Source organism: Pelodiscus sinensis, chromosome 16 (assembly GCF_049634645.1).
Source record: "Pelodiscus sinensis isolate JC-2024 chromosome 16, ASM4963464v1, whole genome shotgun sequence".
Classification (NCBI taxonomy): domain Eukaryota; kingdom Metazoa; phylum Chordata; order Testudines; family Trionychidae; genus Pelodiscus; species Pelodiscus sinensis.
This window is the reverse complement of record NC_134726.1, coordinates 39,416,129-39,436,604: the sequence shown is the minus strand read 5'-3', so window position 1 is coordinate 39,436,604 and position 20,476 is coordinate 39,416,129. Positions and strand designations below refer to the sequence as shown.

Genomic DNA, 20,476 nt, shown 5'->3' with positions numbered 1-20,476 from the left:
GTACTGCTCTGACTGCCAGGCATGACTGCCCAAGCTGGGAGTCCAAGGGGGCTCTTTTTGGGGAGCTGGTGTTATGCCAACAGAAAAACTCCTCTGTGTGTGGGCTGCATCGAATCTGGGGGGCTCTGCTGGCGCAGCTCTGTCAGCATCGGCTCGGGAGTGTAGACGCACCCTCGGCTTTCATGGAATACGTGGTTCAAGCCCTCAGGTTTGCAGAGAAACGGCTGAAAACACGGCCCGAGTGTGTCCTCAAGACTCAGAAAGGAAAGACCCAGAATGAATTATTTGTTTATTTCCCCTTAATCTCATTATTTTAAGCCAGTTCCATGATTTTTTAATTTGGCTCCTGATTTTGGTTCACCTGAGGTTGGCCGTGTTCCCAGGACAGAGAATTTTGCATTCACCTAGCATCTCTCGGAGGCTAAGTTTCATGTTGGCTATTCCAGGGAACTCAGACAGCAGGCGGCAGGAGACGACAGTGTTAGCAGCCGGCGGTATACATTCTGGCTGATACACACGGCAGGTAGACACGCTATTTTTGTTCCTGGGTAAGAAACCGGTTTCTTTGCGCAAAGAAGTGCATAGCCACTTACGCAAGGGGTGCTGATGTTTGAGAGACAGCCCGTGCATCTGGGTTTTCCTGGACCTGGCCTCTTTGGTCCTTCAGACTCCATCCAGACAGACTTGAACTATGAAAACCTTCCCTGAGAACTGACAACCACGTCCGTGGAAGTGGAGGGAAAGGGTCTGCCAAGAACTGGCCATGTTGACCCTCGGGGTTGGAGAGGAATCCCCTAGAGCAGCGTTGCTCACACGGGGGGTCCCACCCAAAAGGGGGTCAGTGCAGGCGGGTCGCTCAGAGGGTCGCCCTGACCTCTTCTCTAGTCCTCAGGTCTCTGTCCAGGCAGACGTTGGAGACTGGAAGAAAGGTCCATGATTTCTCCTGGCCTTCTGAGCTGGGCGGCTGGAGTGGCAGCAGAAGGAAGGGGGGCCGTTGCAGATCTTCTGTGCTGTTGCTGGGGGCAGACGGCCTTGTGCATTTGGCGCCCGCACTCTCTTGCTGCCCAGCTCAGATATTAGAGCCGCTGCCAGCAGCGGCGCAGAGGGAAGGGGCAATGCCGGACCGGGCTCCCTCCCTTCTGCCCTGCTGCTGGCGGTTGGGATGCCATCCAGGCTGGGGGCCTGACCAGTTGCCCCCGGTTCCCAGCCGCCCCCTTAGAAGGCAGGGCCGCCGCCAGCAGTGGAGGGGAAGCAAATCTCACACCAGGCCTCCCTTCCTTCCCCACGGCTGCTGGTGGTGCTGCCTTTCCAGCTGCCCCGACTGGCAGAGCTGCCGCCAGCGAGGCGCAGGAGCAATGCCACGTCCTGCCCCCCTTGCCATGCCCTGCTGCTGGCCGTGCTGCCTTCCGAGCCTGGTGCCTGGCCAGAGGCTGCCGCTCTGTTTGGGATTCAGGGATGCCAGCAGCCGTGGCGCAGAAGGAAGGGAGGCAACGCCCCGCCAGGCCAGCCGTCTTTCCCCGCCTCGGCTGGGGAGGACGTTGCCTTTCTGGGCAGCCCAGCTTGACAGGCAGAGCCGCTGCCAGCCGTGGCGCAGAAGGCCGAGTGACAGGGCCGTTGGGGGCCACCCTCCCTTCTGTGCGGCTGCTGGTGGGGGCACTGCCCTCTGTCGCGATGTGTCCGTCTCTCCAGCCTGCGACGCTGCTCAGCGCCTGGTCTGGGCCCGTCCGTCCTGGACTCCTGACCCACGGACAGACAGCTCATGGGATGGAGACAGGCCCCTGGGCCCTCCATGGCTTTGATCTTTGGCCAGAAGAAGGGAGGGGCTGTGAGGCTGGCCCCTGGGGCGCAGGCTAGGAGCAAAGTCTGGGAAATGGGTTTCCAGCCCCGGCCCCTCCTGCCCACACTCACCGCCAAGCTGTACTGCATCCTGCCTGTGTGGGGGATTCTGCCTGCGGGTTCCCCAGCAGGGCCTGCCTGGGGTCAGACAAGGCCTTGTGCAGAGCCTGCAAAGGAAGGGGAGACGGGGGACCCAGCGGGGAAACTGGGAAAACTTCTCCCTGCGATTCGCCCCCCGCTCAGCCAATCAGCATCGAGACTCGACGAGGTGGGAGGCTGAGACGTCTCGGCAGATGTCCCAAAGGACGGCCCAGGTCACCCCCAGAGTCTCCGAGCAATTCCAGCCCTGCCTCTCTGGGAGGGGCGCCCACAAAGCCAGAAGGGGGGGTTCTCTGAGGTTGCCCCACCTTGCACCTCTGTCCAGCTTGGCTGATGTCAGGGTCTCTCTGTGAGGTCACCGCCTCCCCACCAGTGTCCCCCAATGGGCTGAGGTCCTGCAACAGGCCTTTGTGATGTCACTGCCACCCCCACCAGTGTCCCCCAATGGGTTGAGGTCCTGCAACAGGCCTTTGTGATGTCACTGCCACCCCCACCAGTGTCCCCCAATGGGCTGAGGTCCTGCAACAGGCCTTTGTGATGTCACTACCACCCCCACCAGTGTCCCCCAATGGGCTGAGGTCCTGCAACAGGCCTTTGTGATGTCACTGCCACCCCCACCAGTGTCCCCCAATGAGCTGAGGTTCTGCAACAGGCCTTTGTGATGTCACTGCCACCCCTACCAGTGTCCCCCAATGGGCTGAGGATCTGCAACAGGCCTTTATGATGTCACTGCCACGCCCACCCCTCCCCTGCACAGCTGGTGTCCTGCCCCCAGCCCGCCCCTCGGGACACACAGGCGGATTGGAATACAGTGCTCCCGAATGCGCTACAGCCCAACAATGCTCCCGGTCACTGTGCAAGGGCGTGAGCAGACCTGGCACGTGCGAGAGACTCAGGAACTCTGCAGAGACTAACACTGCAGAGAAGCAGCACGATCAACCCAACACACGACGGTTTGGGACTTCCTGGTTGGGTCTTAAAGAGAACAAAAGGGCCCGTCCATAGCCCCCTGAGCGGCCAATCGGCATCGAGACTCTGAGAGCTGCGAGGCGGAGGGGTCTCAGCAGAAATCCAGAAGGATGGTCCAGGTCACCAGTGGAGGGATCAGTCTGCAAACACTCGTCCAGCCCCACCTCTTTGTAAGGGCCTCCCACAGTGACAGCCCCTCCCCTGACACTCCCTCCCTCTCTCTCTCCTTGGTGGAGGCAGGGCGAAAGGGGAAAAGAAGCAAGAGAAGAAGAGAAAGGGAGGGAAGGAGGAATGGGGAAACCTAAAAGGACAAACCCCCAAGGCCCCCAGTAATTCTACAGGACAAAGTCCTGGGTAGGAAATCAAACCACCTTCACCCTAGAATTCAGCTGGCGCCAGGTGGGTCAGACTGAACAGGGCCAAACCTCTTTGAGGCTCTTACCTTCTAAACAGGGAAGACAAAATCAGCAGCAGGGAAGGGGGGAAACTCCGACGAGGCTCCTCCTCATGCCCACGTCCACTGACTCATTCTCTCTCCGTGCCCCAGGAGAGACCTGGCTGCTGCAGAGCCGCCGGAGTCTCTGAGGTTGCCGCTGCCTTGCACCTCTGTCCTGATTGGCTGGTGTCAGAGTCTCTCTGTGAGGTCACCACCGACCTACAACTGTCCCCCAATGGGCTGAGGTCCTGCAGCACGCCTTTGTGATGTCACTGCCACGCCCACCCCTTCCTTGCAAGGCTGGTGTCCTAACCGTGGCCAGCCTTTCTAGGGGGATGTCTACACTAGCCCCCTAGTTCGAACTAGGGAGGCTAATGAGGGCGACCGAAATTGCAAATGAAGCGCTGGATTTAAATATCCTGCGCTTCATTAGCATGTTCCCGGGCGGTCACCATTTTGGAAATTGACTAGCCCGGAGTAACTGCCCGTGTCTACATGCGGCAGTGAAACGGGAGTTGGAAGTAAAGCCCTTAATTCGAATGAGCTGTTATTCCTCCTGCAACGAGGTTTACCAGTCCCCACTGGTCTGGGTGCAGCTTCCCGTTCTGGGAGTGGGGCCTGCGGGCTTTGGGGCTGAGGCAGGACCTTGCATTAGGCTCTGTGAACACCTGTTTAGTTCGTATGGGTCCAGCTTCCCGAGGGATCCAGATTGCTCAATGCTACTGAAAAAGTTCAGAACAGGGCAACAGAAATGACGAGGGGTTTGGAACGGCTGTCATATGGGGCGAGATTAATATGACTGGGACTTTTGCCTTGGAAAAGAGACGACTAAGGGGGGTATGATAGGAGTCAATAGAATCACGACTGGTGTGGAAAAAGTGAATAAAGAAGAGCTCTGTACTCCTTCCCATAACACAAGAACTACAGGTCACCCAATGAAATGAATAGGTAGCAGTGTCACATTACCGAATTGGAGGGAAGCAGCCAGATCGCTGCTGCACCCCTAGGTGGGGGTGTTGGCCCCAGAAATTGGTATAAAAGGGAGCCATGTGGGGTATTGAATGGGAGCTTATTGTTTGCTGATCTTATGTACGCTATTTATGTGAGTGTATAATGTCTGTGTGTGTAGGTAGGAATCTGTAATCTGTGTGGAAGCTGAATATTTCTCTGAATGTGGTTAAGCATTGCTATGGACAGGCTGATTAGCCAGGCCCTGTAGGACAATGGCACTTGATGGGCCAAAGACACACCCAAAGAATGGGGGCTGTCACCTGAGAGCAGCGAGCAGGAAACACAGAGATTGGCCTCTGACCTGGTGACCTGCTGCATACAAGAAGAGGCCAGGAAGGATGTATAAAGAGGCCATGTGGTCGATGCCATTTTGTTCTCAGCTCAGCACTTCATCCCAGAGGCAGCATTGCAGGGATCGAAGAGCCCGGAAGACCTGTGAACCCATCCTGATGCAAGGATGTGCAACAAGGACTTTTAAACCAGCAGCTATAACATCTCTGCTAGAGCCTGCGTCGAGGACTGGGAGATTCGATGCATGTAACGTACTGTACTTTAATAACCTTACTCTCATGCTTTTCTTTCTTGTGATAATAAACCTTTAGATATAGATTCTAAAGGATTGGCCCAGCGTGATTTGTGGGTAAGATCCAGAGGGTAAATTGACCAGGGATCTGTGGCTGGTTTCTTGGAACCGTCAGGACTTGTTCGGGGTAAGCGGGATTGGGTGTTAGGACCCCCCACCTGTGTATGAGGCCCGGGGCCATCTGGGGCACGGATATTGCTGGGGTGTCGGAGGGGTTTTGCTCGGGAGGCTTCAGGCAGGCTGCTGAAGCGCTCGGTGGGACTGGTTTGTGACCGGTTTGGAAAGGTCACCAGTCAGGGGGCTGTAAGAAGCCCCGGATTTGAGCAATTCACCCTGAGCAGACACCCTCAGCTGTGCCCAGACACAGCCCGGTCCGTCACAAGCAGGTTTAAAGCAAACAGAAGGAAGTTTTTCTTCATACAGTGCACAGTCAACCTGTGGAACTCCTTGCCAGAGGAAGTTGTGAAGACCAAGATTATAACAGGGCTAAAAAAAAGCTCTAGATACATTTCTAACCCAGAGGCACTGAGCCTGCTGATAAGGGAGCGAGCAGTCTCCTCTACAGCCTTAGCTGAGCGCGAGTTGTCTTTTTGTGCATGCGGTAGCAGCTTGTTTCTTTAGCCCCTAAAGCTGCAATTCCTCCTGCTGACATTCATGGAGGTTAGGTCCATCAATGGCTGTTAGCCAGGGAGGGTGTGCCTGGCCTCTGTTTGCCAGAGGCTGGGAATGGGCGGGGAGGGATCACTTGACGACTCCCTGTTCTGTTCACTCCCTCTGGGGCACCTGGCCTTGACTCAGGGATAGGAACAGCCATCAGCTGGAGCACGTCAGCCAGCCAGAGGCCCAGATGGAGCCTATAAAAGGGGAAAGTGAGGGCAGGAGCAGATGTTTGCTGAGAACGAAGGGGGCAGAGGGCAGATGCAGAGGGTGATCAGCCGGAGCCCTGTGTGGGACGCTGAGCAGAGGGGACCTGCAACGCAGCCGGATCTGACCCCGGCAGGACGCTGGTGAGTTTGGTTTGGAAGGAGCCGGGTGGTATCACTGGTTGTGACTGGAGGAGCAACGGGCTTTGTGTCCCCACCTTGATCTGCTGAAAGATGCACCAAAACCCCAGCGTAATCCGCTAGCCACATGGGGCCTGCAGCTGCCTTGTGCTGCCAGAGCCTGTGGCTCAGTTGGTCCCCAGCCCGGGATGCTGCGTTCCCAGCCTCGCTGACACTCCCGGCCGTTTTCAAAGCTAGTTTCTCACTAGTGTCCTTGGCATGTATCCCCTCCTGCAGGGGCAGAGTGCATGAGTCAGTTTCGTTCTTTGTCTCCAGTCAGTTTCATGGCCTGGCGGCCAGGGACTAGCCCAAGGCAGCTGCGCTGAAGGCTGCAGGTGAGGCTGAGGGGTCTGAAGCTGTCTCCTGGAATTTATTCTTTTAAAGGTTTCATGGAAACCCCTAGGGTGCTGGTGGCGGCCTAGTGGGTGGCCACAGGACAGGTAGGGTTGCCAGATGATTTAACCAAAACACTCTCCCCCCGCCCCCCAAAAAAAAACCATCAGGGAAAAAATTCTGTTCAGGGGAGAAAAAAAGGGGGAGACCAAAGCAAAAAAAAAAGGACCCGAGAGTTAAGCAAAAAAGAAAACAAATTAAAACCGCATGGCCCCTTTAAGTGCGTGCGGAGTCAGAATAGGGATTGGGAGAGGGAGAGGTTGAGCACAGGTGAGCAGGGAGTCCGGGGGGTGGGCCCAGTTGCGGAGTGTCGTAGGTTGCCAGGTGTCCAGTATTTTCGCCTCCTGGCAGGGGAAAAAACCCAGAAAACACTGGACATTTTAGGTGTCTGGTATTTTCTGAATTTTTTTACCAAACTGGGTCTCCCCCCTTTTTTTTTCTCAACAGAATTTTTTCCCCCGGTATTTTTTTCTTGCGGGGGAGGGGATGGTGTTTGGTATTTTTGGTTAAACCATCTGGCAATCCTATTGGTCCAGTGGTTTCCCCTCCCGGACCCTCATTGGGCCCAGCTAGGCAATGGGAAGAAGGGCTCTGCCCTGTTTGGTCAGGCCCTGGGAGATGTGCTGGAGCCCAGCCAAGCATTGTTCTGTGTGGTCGGACAGGGCTGGGCTGTCGCTTGGGGGCGGATCGTTCCTCTCACCAGCCCGGGCCGTGTGCAGTGGGCGGGTAGCACGTGAGCAGAGTGTGGTGGGCGAAGGGGGTGTTTCACGTGGCCGGGGTTACGCACGTGCCTAGTGGCGCTGATGAATGGTTAGTTCCACGCGGCGCAGGAGCGACCTGGTGGCCGTGCAGCAGCTTGCTAGTGGGGCAGGATCGGGTTCCCCATCGCATGCAGGACTTTCTGCCTTGGCCTTGGGCACCAGGCCCTATGAGCCTGCCCTGCGCAGGGCCTGCTCCGCCGCGTGCCCAAAGTCTGCGGGGCCCCGCTGGGGGAGCTGGGAGGGAGCCGTGTTCGGGAGAGGCTGGAGTTGTTCTATGGGGGTGGGCGATGCTCTGCAGTTCCCTCCACTCCGCAAGGAACCGTCCGCAGGGCTGAAGCCACCAGGGGCTCTCCCGAGGGCAGGCCGGGTGAGTGGGGGAGCGACCCTGGGTCTCCAGGCCTGTCCTGGGGAATCTTGCTCTGCAGTCTGCTCCCCTGTGCACAGGGGCTGGCTCCAGATTGGCGGAGGCTGCTCATTAGGGTTGCCAGGCAGAGGGGCCCGGGCAGGGCTGTGCTTAGAGCTCTGAGACCTGGTGCCCACCCAGAAAGTGCCCGTGCCGTGCGGACGCAGCGCAGGAGGCTGCTCCCGAAGCCCAGGGCCCCACGTCCGCCCCTGGAGAGCTCAGGCCTCGGATCTCAGCGTAGGTGGCGCCCGAGGCTCAGCGGTGAATAGAATCAGAAGAACGGAAGGGCTCGTTGGGCATGGTTGAGGGACACGTCACTAGGGCTGTGTCTACACTCGCGGCTTCTTGCACGAGTAATATGCAAATGAGGCGAAGCGTGGAATATCGCTGAGCCTCATTTGCATACCTAATGAGCCACCATTTTTTTCAGAAGAGGCTCTTGTGCAAAAAGGAGTGTCTACGCTGCCCCTTCTTGCGCGAGAAAAACCCTCTTGCACAATGCCGTCACACCTATTACTTTTCAGGAAGAACAGCGTTGCACGAGAGGGTTTTTCTTGCACAAGAAGGGGCAGTGTAGATGCTCCTTTTTGCGCAAAAGCCTCTTCTGAAAAAAATGGTGGCTCATTAGGTATGCAAATGAGGCTCGATAATATTCCACGCTTAGCCTCATTTGCATATTACTAGCTCAAGAAGCCGCGAGTGTAAACATAGCCTAGGTGTCCGAAAAGGCACAACTGAGGAAGGAGGCCACCATTGTGTAAAAAAATCCACCAGGCTGGGAGGAGAGGTGACGGCAGTTGTAAAACATTGTGTATAAACAAACGAAAGGAAGGTGAAGCGGATGGGAATGAATGTAAATCAGAAGTGAAGAATATCTGGGGAAAATATGAAGTCCTAGCATGTGATCTCCTCCAGTGATATGAGCAGCATGGAAGGAGTACTGTAATGCAGAGAACTTGCATCCAAGAGTTGTAAAAGAGCTGGCCGAGGATATCTTTGGCCCGTGAATGTTGCAGTACTTGGGACTGTCCCAGAAGACTGGAAGAGAGCTATTGCTGTGCCAGTGTTTAAGAAGGGTAAACAGGGTAACTATGGGCCTGTCATTCTAGCATCAGAGCGGAGACTGGAGTGGCTGCCACGGGGCACAATTAGTAAAGTATTAAAAGAGGGGAATGTAATGAATGCCAATCAACATGGGTTTTTGGGAAATAGATCCTGTCAGACTGTGCTGGTACCTTTTTTGGTGAGGTTGCAAGTTCGACTGGCAAAGGAAACAGCGGTGATGTAATACACTTAGTCTTCTGTGAGGCCTTTTTATTAAAAATCTAGAGAGAAAAAATTCACGTGGCCCATATTCAATAAAAGCTGGGGCACTGAGAGGGTGTTCTGAGCTCCTCCGAGTGCGTGACCGGTGACCAGGGCGGGGCTGCTATTTAATATAGATCTTCCCTCCATCACAAAGTGCCCTTAAATCTGGCTTCCCCTGCCACCAGGCCCCTGCTGTGTCCCAAGAGCTGTGCGCTGAGCATCAGGACACGATGTACCCACCGTCAGGGAGCGTTTCCCCAGAACCACGGAAGCACTTCTTGGCTGTCTGCTGCCCTGTAACATGTGGGCTAATGTGGCCCTCTACAGGATGCAATCGGAACCGCTTGACTGTGTGTCATAGCCCCCAGACTGTACCCAGCCACAGGAGATTCTCCTTTAGCACAGTTTGAAGACCCCTGGGATTTTTGGAGCCAAGTGTCTGAATTCAGGGGATACCATTAGCATGAATTGCCTAGTGGCTGTGCTGGGCAGGGCAGTGACAACTGACACTCTTGCTCAGTTTGCTGCCTTTGGAGTGTGCAAGTGCCTTCCCCCATAACGGCTGGGTTCTGGGCACCAGCCACACCGCCAGCCCCGCACCCTCTGCCTGCTCCTTGCTTGCAGCCTGAGGCTGGAGGAAGCAGCTGCTGCAGCGAGATGCTGGTGGTGGTAAAATTAGGCCTGGCCCCTGGCCTTCGACATCATCAACCCCCTGCAGCGCCCTCGTTCCCAGGGCCTGATCCCTGCCCTGCAGCGCTTCTAGTCTAGGTGTCGATGCAGCCAGGGATCAGGCCCTTTTAGCGCCAGTTTGTCTAAACGTGCTGCGAGTCTGGTGAGACAGCTCCGAGGGGCAAGGCAGAGCGAGGTGCTGCAGAACTATTCCTTGTTTTTTCAGTCAGGCGGAATTGCAGACAGCGCACTTGCAATGGTCCCTCTCTTCCCCCCTGCCCATGTGCAGAATAAATTTTGTTCTGTGCCCCGAGGCATGTGTGGATGTGCACCACTCGTAGAAACACAGGCTTGTGGCGGCGATCAGCTATCGGTGCTCCGCTAATCAGGGGGGCAACATTTGAATCTCTTTTGGGTGGCTGGGTCCTGGGTGCATGATCCTTATCCACTGTCCCTTTAATCTTAACCTTGGGTAATAAAACTTGGGATTCTTTTCACCATCAACCTAGCTCTGTGCTGTGCTGCCCTCTGGGAGCTGGTCCTTTGGTGTCGGTGTCAGCGTTGGTCCTCTGGGGCTGGTGTTGCTGTGGGTGTGTAGAGGGGAAGGGGCTGGAGACAAGGGAACGCTTCCGAAGGGCTCGGGGACTGGGGTGCTCCGGTTCTTAGCCCCTGAGGGGAGGGGCTAGACCTAGGCTGTGGGGCTGCTGTCAGCCACGGAGGTGGGTACCAGGCCTGAGGATGGCCGATACCCCCAGGAGGCGGCAGAAAGGGGCGGTGGGCTCTGCCAGAGGGCAGTGTCCTGGAGCGGATGCTGTGGGCCAAGGTAGCGATGTGGGTCTAGAGCCAGGGAACAGAGCGCCAATGGGCGAGACACGGACCAGAAGGCGGCGCCAGTTCCCCATGTGACCAGCAGGAGGCGCTGCAGCGTGAGTGGCCCCACACCCCGCGAAGGGGAGGAGGAAAAGAGGTTTCCCGGGCGGGTCTCTAGTTAGCTCAGTGAGAGCCGCTGCAGCTTGGGGGTTGCCGTTTGCTTTGCCTGTTCCCTGGCCCAGCTGCAGGGCTGAGCTGGGCGGGTGGGGCGTGGAAACAAGCCCCGCTGGTGAAAGACTCGTGGAAAATCTTGCCCCCCCCGGGCCAGGCTGATCCCAGTCGGGCTCATCCTTTGTACGTGTGCGTTGGTGCATTTGCTAGGGCCTAGACCCCCCCCTCGCCGTTCAGCGCGTGACAGGCCGGGCACCCGGGGTTCAATCCAGGGTTGTGGAACTCATTCTCGGGCTAGGATTTGTCTAGGCAACTCCGGTGTCACTTTGGCGGCGCGTCGGTGGCTTACAGCCGGGGGGTGTAACCACACGCCCGCAGGCATGTCCGGACGAGCACCAAAATGGGCAGGAAGGGGCCTTTCTCCCCACCACCCCGGCCCCACGAGGCGCTGCAGCATTCGAGCGGGAGCTGTGCATTACAGCCTTACAATCAGCACCCCTGACAGCATGAAAGCACTAAGCTCTTTTAAAAGAGCTTATGGCCACTGGCAGCGAAAAGACCTGACAGTACCCACACAACTCCCCCGAGGGGGTACAGCACAGGGCCACCTCCCAGCGCCAGGAAATTCTGGGCTCCACTATGACCGGACCATTTGCATCCCGCTGTGTACGGAGAAATCTGTTGTCGTTGCCTGTATCTAGAATAGCGCGGAAGAGTCGGTGTCGTGACAAGCCTTCGCATACTGATGAGGCTAGAAGGAGTGAGAGTAACTAAGGAAACAGAACAGGGAGAAAGTTTCCTAGTGAAAGAGGCCACAGAGCAGGTAAAGGGGTAGAGACAGAAATGGAGATGGGAGAACATCCATGTGTAGGAGGGGGACGCCGTTACGAATACAGAGCTCTCGCCATGGCATCCAATCGCTAATTAATTGGGTCCTCGTGAGCTGGGAGCCACACTATGGGACTTGCATAATCTGTATTCAAAATAACTCCACCCCCATCCTTCCGCCACCCCCAGTCAATAACTGCATTTGTATTAGGCTGGTATCCTTGGATACTTCGGTCCCGGGCAGAAAGTTGCCCGTTAACTCCCCCTTCCCCACCACCGCCCCTCTGAATTTCTGCCCCCAAGACCCTGCACGTTTGGTGACATCACCAGTGTGGCCTGACTCCGGACTGGACCAAACCAATTGCCCCATGGTGCAAATCCGGCCTAGCGCAGACCCTTGCGTTCCCGGGACGTGGGCCCAGTGCTCCTCCCGACACTTCCTTCCCTTTGTCTTCTCTCCCTCACGCGAGGAGTCAGCCTGCCGCTCTGCTAGAATGTTGTGTCCAGTTCTGGGCACCGCATGTCGGGAAGGAGGTGGAGAAATTGGAGAGGGTCCAGAGAAGAGCAACAAAAATGATGAAAGGTCGAGAGAACATGAGCCATGAGGGAAGACTGACAGAATTGGGCCTGTGTGCGAAAGAGGGGTCGTGACAACGGTTTTCAAGTATGTAAAAAGGTGTCACAAGGAGGAGGGATAAAAATTGTTCCCCTTGGCCTCTGAGGACAGGACAAGGAGCAAGGGGCTTAAACTGCAGCAAGGGAGGTTGAGGTTGGACATTAGGAAAAACTTCCTACCTGCCAGGGGGGGTGAAACACTGGGATAAGTTACCTGGGGGGTTGTGGAATCTCCATCTCTGGAGATATTGAAGAGCAGGTTGGACACACACCAGGCAGGGATGGTCTAGCTGGTGCTGGATCCTGCCATGGGGGCAGGGGACTGGACTCGAGGCCTCTCCAGGTCCCTCCCAGATCTGTGGTTCTGTGATGCTGTGATCTGCCCTTTGCATTGCAGAAAAAAAGAGTAGGTGCTCAGCACCCCACAGCAGCTCCATGGACCAACTCCTCCCCCTCCCCCAGCCCTCCTGTCCTCCCAATCAGCTGTTCAGGAGCAGGCAGGAGGTGCTGGGAAGGAGGGGAAGAATGGGGGGGCAGAATGGAGTGGGGGGTCCAGAGGAGGTGGGGGGAGGGATCAGGGCTGTGGCAGCAGAGGGGTCAACTGGGGAACTGCAGAGGTCTCTGCTGGGGGCTTTCTGGCTGGTGCATAGGCACTGGCGCTGGACAGCAGCCCCTCAGGTTCTTCAGGCTGATCGGGGAGGAGGAAACAGAGCAGCAGCGATGATGAATATTTCATTGCTCATCATGATTTCCTCGCCATTCCTGCTTCTCCCCATTGGGAACCCCGTCCCAACACCCCCAAACTTCTAACCGGCCCCAATTAAATACGCAGGCACCACTGACCCCGGGCCGCCCCCTCGTGCACATGAAAATGCTCATTGGCAGGACAGCTGCAAATTCTGTGTGTGCACAAAGTGATGGCCCAGATTTTGCGGGTTCAATTTAGTTGCAGAGTTGACCCTAAGACTCTCCTGATATTCAAACAATCTTTCATATCAGCAATGCCATTATCATCTAGGCGATGGTGTCCATTATCATCTAGGCGATGGTATCCATTATGCATCTAGGCGATGCTTTCAGCTGCCAGAGGAAGGAGGCTACTGCAGACAACCCGAGTGTCTCACTTAAGACAGAAGTGTTGTTTTACAAGCCGGTAAGAATGGTCCCCAGTGAGATTTTGGAATGAACTTTAACAAGTGGATTTAGAGACTATGACAATCCATGGATTTAAGGACCCTTAAGAGCTCACCATAGAAAGCATCTTTGGAGTCCTTCGGATCCAATCTAGTGAATGAAAAGCTGCCCTGTCAAACATCTCAGAGTATGGATTTAGATGACATAGAGTAATGCTCCAGAGAAGCCATTACTATCTGTCAAGTAAGCAATACATATGCGTGTAAATTACTAGCATTCTCCTAGTCTCTCATGAATGATTTCTAATATAAAATGTCCAAACAACAACATACAAAAAATCAAAAGGTGTTCACGTGGGGGAAAAATGCATCCAAACTACTGACAATCTTGAAGAGTTACTGGGAGGTTGGGGGGGGGGGGGGGGGCGGGGAGGGAATTTCTGTGATAGAAAAATGTGGTTTGAGTGTCTATAATTCATTTGCAAAATTCAACACATTCAACTTGGGATTGAATAAGGATCTCAACTGGTTAATGCATTACAAAGGCAATTTCCCCTCTCTAGATAGTCACATCTCCAGACCAAATGCTGTAAACGACCCACCTCCACCCTGACTCGGTTAGCTTCATTAACACCATCAACTTCTTCCTTATAGACACCCCTACCTCTGTAACTTCCACTCCAGTTCATCTGATGAAGTGGGCTTTACTAACAAAAGCTTATGTCCTAATAAATCAGTTAGTCTCTAAGGGTACGTCTGTATTTGCTACCTACTTCGGACTAGGGATGCAAATGTAGTGTACCGAAATAGCTAATGAAGCGAGGATTTAAATATCCCACGCTTCATTAGCAATATCTCGCCCGGCATGCTAGTTTGAATCTCAGCCGATTCGAACCAGGAAGTGCACGCCGGGATGCGTTAGTTCGAACCAAAGCCCTTGGTTCGAACTAACGTTACTAACGCATCCTGGCGCACACTTCCTGGTTCAAATCAGCTGTGATTTGAACTAGCATGCTGGATATTTAAACCCCTGCTTCATTAACTATTTCAGTACACTGCATTTGCATCCCTCGTCCGAAATAGGGAGCAAATGTAGACGTACCCTAAGTTGCCACAGGACTCCTTGTTGTTTTTGCAGATACCGACTGATGGCTAGGAGGAGTGCTGGACTTTTCTGAACATTCCTGCATTCAGTAACCAATGGATTAAACCCAAGTAGCTAGAAAGTGTTGGCAGGGAGCCAGGAGAACCAATAAGAAGAAAGTGTTGAGATTTGAATGGGACGGGATACCTGCCTGCTGTTTTCCTTTGTCTGAGTTTAAGCCAGGAGCTGGGGGAGCAAGATGAATTGAAGTAGGCATGACTACCAAACCTACGAAAAATACCGGACATAGAAATGAACTGGACTCTGAAGCACAGGCCCACGAAAGCTCATCACCTAATAAACCATCTTGTTAGTCTTTAAAGTGCTACATAGTCCTGTATTTTGTTTCAGCTACACCAGACTAACACGGCTACATTTCTATCAGGTATGTGAGTAGACAGGGAATGTCTATTTAGAAGCAATCAGGTTATTTTCTTTGTTTTGTTGTTTGGTTAAACTTCTCTGTGCTGAGTTGGTGTGCCCCCACATCCCATACTCTGTAACTTTAAGCTATACCCAAGGATGGAATTCTCTCTGTTTTTAATTTGTCCTTTTCTCAGTGGCTTTAAAGCACCTAGCAACCAAGTCTGCTTTACCAAGGAGATCTTTTTGTTTTGTTAATAAAATCACCTTTTTTAAGGTGATGATTTGATTCGTGTGTCCTGGAAGGGGAGGTCTGTGTGTGCCTGCCTAAGATTGAGAGGTCAGCTATCAGAGATTGCAGGGGAGTTTTCAAGCTCTCTTGCGGTGAAAGAGCTTAGGGGTACCCTTCTGGAAGAAGTTCCCAAGTGCTTTCTTCCAGAGTTCAAGAAAGGGTTTTTTTCCCCCTTGCTTGGGTGATGGCAGCTACCTCCCAAGGCCAGGGAATTTGTGACCTTGGAGAGTTTTAAGCAGAAGCCTATAGAGGCAAGATATTTAATGTCTCTTGGGGACCCCCCACCTTCTGCATTTGGAGTGCCAGAGTGGGGAGCAGTCCTAACATGGATACCCCTCTGAGACGTGGTTTGAGTGTTTAATGTTTTTATTGATACACACCTAGATTTGAGACTGGAAAATAAAGCTTGTTAAGTCAAAAGGAAAATTGTTCCTTTCTGGCACGGCTGTGTTGATGCATCTGACATTTAATCTGTCTCTCCCCCTCCCTTCTCATGTGTTCAGACTTTTGCAGGATGGCAGTCAATTCCTTGTCACTTAGGGTTTTATCAGTGGGGCCACGAAAAAGATGCAATTCCAGAAGCCCCTCGAAGGAGGGCTTTTAGCACTTCCAAGTCGGGGATTTCCTGTCCATAGTGTCAGCACTCAAGGTAAATTTAAAAAATGACCGAAGCAACAGCCAGGCACGGCAACAGTAGATAATGAAGGATCCGTCCCATGGTTTTAACCTGGTGCGTGCCGGCTGCATGGGCCGTCTCTGGATCTGGCTGGGCATGAATGGATGCATGGGATGTATGTGGTTATGTGTGTGCCACCCTGCCTACCCAAGTTTCCCTGTTCTACATGATGAGATGCAAGTAACCAATGGCAACAGCCACTATTATATTTGACATTGACAGGATCGGCTCTGCCCCCAGCAGTCGCTCTTGCATTAATAACAGAACGAGAGGTGAGGCTTTCATTCCAGCCCACCGAGGTCCTTCCAAGGGCAAGGACTAAATTGAATTTTTAAGTCTTTTTGGTGCCAATGAAAATAATTGCATGAGGCTGAAGAGTTGCCAGCCTTTTGCACCATCTACGATGATCCCACGGCGATCTACATTTGCACAACGCCACTGGCTGGCTACGTTTAGAAGCCTAGATCCCTGGATCCTGTCGTCTCCTCCAATCCGTGTGTGACTAGAGCAGTCACGTTGCATCGTGGGCTCGACGGGTGGATGACGGGGCTCAGCGAAGGGAAAGAGGGTCTGTCCTCTTGTAGCACGCTCCCGCAAACGTCTCCTGTCACTGTGGTTTGGAGCTGCTGTTTCCACGTGGCACGGCGTGACGATGAGTGGTCACAGAGATTGGAGTCCCTGGCTGGTCGGCTGGACACGAGGGGGCTCATTTCCAGAACTGCGTCGGCAGAGGCATGATGAGCCGGGGGATCATTCTTAGCTGGCAGCTTGTTTGCCAAGGCTTGGGGGAGGGGATAAAATAATAGGCTCATTGCTGCTTCAGGACTTTGTGCGCGCGCCTGGCTGGAAAGGTCAGTGCACGCGCAGGCTCCGTGCTTCTGGGTATTTACATTAAAACTTGTTAAGAAATGCCTATTGATTTGCACCTCGCTCAGAAATATTGCCAGCTCCCCGAGTAGCGGGGTATCGATCGCCTCTCTGCAGAGAGGAGCCGTAGGCTCGGGAGGAAAGACATTACACAAGGCAATAAACACTCTAAATCACAGGCGAGTCTGTTTCCCATTTGCACACAAGTCACCCCTGGTCCCCCCAACGGGCATGGCAGCCTCGTTACAGCCTCTGCGAAACGAAGGCAGCAGGAGAGTTTTAAGGACGGGCTGCTGCCGAGGAAAGCAGGCCCACACTAGAGTTTCCAAATCCTATTCTGTCTGCCCTCGCGGCGCCAGCCTCGCCGCGGCCATCTGCCTGCTGCGACGAGGTCTGGATTTCAGCTCCTCTTCCTCTTGCTACAGAATGACGCCCGGGTCGTCTCTCTCTCCTGGGTTTGTTTCTGCGCATTTGTAAAGGGCGGGGAGATGCTTGGACCAGGGAGAGCAAGGAGTCCCCCAATGAAATGAATAGGCAGCAGGTTTAAAACACACAAGGAAGTTTTTCATCATGCAGCACACAGTCAACCTGTGGAACTCCCTGCCAGAGGAGGTTGTGAAGACCAGGATTTTAACAGGGCAGGAAAAACAAGCTGAAGGAGGGGGTGGGCTCAGAGCCTTCTGTGGCGCTGCCCTGGGCATGGCCTAAGGATGGGCCGGGACTCTTGTACATTTCAAAGGAGGAATGTGGAACTCCACGTGCAGCCCAGGGCCAGCAGGACTTCCCGCTGACTCTGGGCTGCATGCAGGTGCCTGCTTTGAAATGCAGAAGAGTCCCCAGAGGAGGCTCTTGTGCATTTCAAAGTGGCAGCGCAGCGTGGAGCCTGGGATCAGCGGAGGACTCAGAGTCCCCACGACGTTGCCGCTTTGAAATGCCACGCTGCTCCCGGGCTGCAGTGCGGCATTTCCGTGGAACCCGGGATCAGCTGGGGAGTCAGGGCTCCGTGTGCGCAGCACCACGTAGCTGATCCTGGGCTCGGCTGTGCAGCGCGTGGAGCCGGGGGTCAGCGGGGGACTGTCCAGCTGAGTCCGGGTTCGGCAGAAATGCCGCACTGGAGCTTGGGATCAGTATTCCCTCTTCCCCCGCCTTTGCTGCCTCTATCTGATAAAGGCAGCAAGGGGGCGTGTGTGTGTGTGGGGGGGGGGAGGGGGATTGACTAGTCGACTGACTATCCGATGAGCAGTTGCTTATCGAATAGTCGACAAGTCATTAATTTCCCTAGCGTGGCCTGGCAGCCAGCAGTTCGCAGCCTGGCACCAGTCCACGGACTGGCGGTCGGTGCCCACTGTGCTAGTGGGCTAAAGTAACCAATGTTACAAAACTGGCTGTGAAGGGTGCTGCCTGGAACTGGGTACTGCTGCGTCCCCTTCCCTGCCCAGCCAGGGCTGTGTCTCCCAGTGCTGCGCTCGTGGCAAGCGGCAAACTCCTCCGGCGCTGTTCTCACTCCACGGCACGGCACGTGGAGCCCCACACACAGCTACGTGGCATGAATGCCTCTGAGCCACCCAGGAATCACACAGAGGAAGGCACCAGCCAGTCTCCCAAGCCCTTGCGTTCCCCGGCGTATACCACCTCACCCTGGTCAGTATCGATGTATTGCCCGGTTAGCCCTTCCCTCGCTGCGGAGAGGACACACTCTATCCTCTAACCCGAACGGAGTTTCCCAAGCACTTCATGCAAAAGACACGGCTTTAAGTAAAATCTAATCACGATTTAAAGTCTGTCTTCCTGACGCTAATACGTGGTGGGCGCAAGAAGCGTCAGAAACAACCATCAAAGAGAATAAGAGGTAAGCTCGCAATCTACATTTTACACCTTGTTAGACTAAGCCGCCTTTGGATCAAGCAGTTTCCCCTCCTCCCATTGGATAGTGCAGGTAGGTCACAGTTCTTAATACATGGGCATCTCCTTCAGCCTCGGGCCCGGTCTCCTCAGTTCAGTGTTCTTGTCTTCCAGGGGCGGAGGAGGAAGGAAAAAGCACAATGCCACTGTCCGGCCTTTAACACGAGCCTGGACGTACGTGGTGGCTTTGCCGAGTGACCGAGCTGAGCAACCCCCATTGTGGGCTGCGTCGCTGAGTAAATCCCCAGTTTACAAGCCCCGCTGCTCACGTGGGTGTGGCTCATCTCTTTGGTTTTCACTGCAGCCCTGGCAATGGATGACTCCAAAACGTACAACGCATTTCCGTAACAGTCGTACAGTGAAATCTCATAAAGTCACACACGCCAACGACTGACATATTGTCAGACCCGGGGTTTCACCAGCCCCATGACCTTTCCTATGGCATCTAACATGACATACTTGGTATGAAACATCACGCCCGTATGCGAGTGATGAATATGGACGTTACAGGATGCTATTTGGAGGTACCAGAGGGTATGTCTACACTTGCAGCCTATTTCGGAACAGGGCTGCAAATGTAGGCATTCAGAATTGAAAATCAAGGCCAGGATTTAACTATCCCGCGCTTGATCTGCATCTTCCTGGCCAGGCGCCATTTTTGAAATTTACAAGTCTGGAACAACTGCCCGCGTCTACACGCGGCAGTGAAATGGGCGTTTGAAATAAAGCCCTATTTCAAACTACCTGTTAAACCTCATTGCAGGAGGAATAAAATGGCGGCTGGCCGGGAAGATGCAGATCAAGTACGGGATATTTAAATCCCAGGCTTGATTTGCAATTCCGAATGCCTACATTTGCAGCACTATTCCGAAATTGGGAATGTTTACACTTGCAGCCTGAGTGCTACCCTGGCCAACAGACTAGAGCCAGAGAGTGGAGAGAGAAGGCTGAAGCGGTTTAGACAGATTGTACTAATTCCAAGAAAACGTCGGGCTAGACAAGCCCTTGAGTAGCCATCACCTGGTGGAAGACAGAAAACCGATGGCATATAAGAGAATCACAGAGAAAGATGTTGCTGTCATGGAAACAGACTACAATGGTGCATGAAGAGTTGCACTAGACAGATGGTGGAACCCTTAGGTGGCCTTATATGGTACAAGATAAGGGACCATCTAAGCCAGCGATGGGCAAACGAGGCTAGTGAGTGGGCCATGTGGGAGGCCCTCCTTCATCCCAGTGGGCTGCGGGATTGTTGTAACCAAGACAGTCCCCAGGATAAGGCAGTGTGCTCGCTGCGCTTGAGTACCTGGAATGTGCGGGTGGTGTGGATTGAACTGGAGCAGCACTGTGATGGGACGCAGAGGGAGCACACAGATCTCACCGGCAATGTTGTGCGCAACCAGCAGGCACCGCCTGTCACATGCCCTGGCTTTACCGGTGTGTTACGTTAGTACACCGGTAGGGGAAAAAACCGACACAAAGAAACCAGTAGAATCCTCGCACGTGAGCAACGGTAAACAAAATATCTCGCGGGCCACACCTAGAACCCTGCTGGGCCACAGGGTGTCCAAGCTCTGCTCTTAGCTAACTATGGAAGCCTGGCAGTTTATTTTCGTTGTCCAATTGGTCTCTCGCTTCTGTGTGCCGTAGTCTTTTTGACATTTGCTGCACCACTTCCATGTTGCTCTATCCTTGGGAAGGGCCTACGTTCCTGGTCAGTCCAGGTGAACAAGAGTCACCCAAGGGTGCCAAGGTCCTTTTCCAGCTTGCTGTGCCGTCTCCCAAAGGCTCATCCTACCCTGGGGGCTGGCCCAATGCCTGCTCATGTCGATGGGAAAGCTCCCGCTAGCTTCACTGGGCATTGGAGCAAACTCCTCGTTCTCACCTCGCCCACAGATTGATGGTTTGGAACAGACTCCGTGAGTAGGGTTCGCTGGCGCTCGGCACATGAGTTGGCAGCTTCCCCCGTTCCCTGCATGGTGACGGTTTCTGTGCGAGAGATACCAGGGCCCTGCCGCTCTGCCCCGGAACCCAGAGCCTTCCGGTTCTAGTGTTCAGTAATGAATTCATGCTGGGGAGAGCTGCCTGCCTCACACTGCTTTTCACCTCGTCCCAACTGGCCCCTCTGCCGGCATGTTTAACATAAGAACCCAAGCCCAGCCAG

General features: G+C 54.2%; 2 long non-coding RNA genes across 2 annotated transcripts; both read left to right on the top strand.

Moving 5' to 3' along the window:
• The first annotated feature begins 5,726 nt into the window (after nucleotides 1-5,726).
• On the top strand, nucleotides 5,727-16,637 carry LOC142818555 (uncharacterized). Its single transcript, XR_012896066.1, has 3 exons — nucleotides 5,727-5,941; nucleotides 15,371-15,516; nucleotides 15,766-16,637. It is a non-coding gene; the product is annotated as an uncharacterized LOC142818555 (long non-coding RNA).
• LOC142818554 (uncharacterized) lies at nucleotides 9,704-14,588 on the top strand. Its single transcript, XR_012896065.1, has 3 exons — nucleotides 9,704-11,984; nucleotides 13,003-13,088; nucleotides 14,207-14,588. It is a non-coding gene; the product is annotated as an uncharacterized LOC142818554 (long non-coding RNA).
• Nucleotides 16,638-20,476: the final 3,839 nt, after the last annotated feature.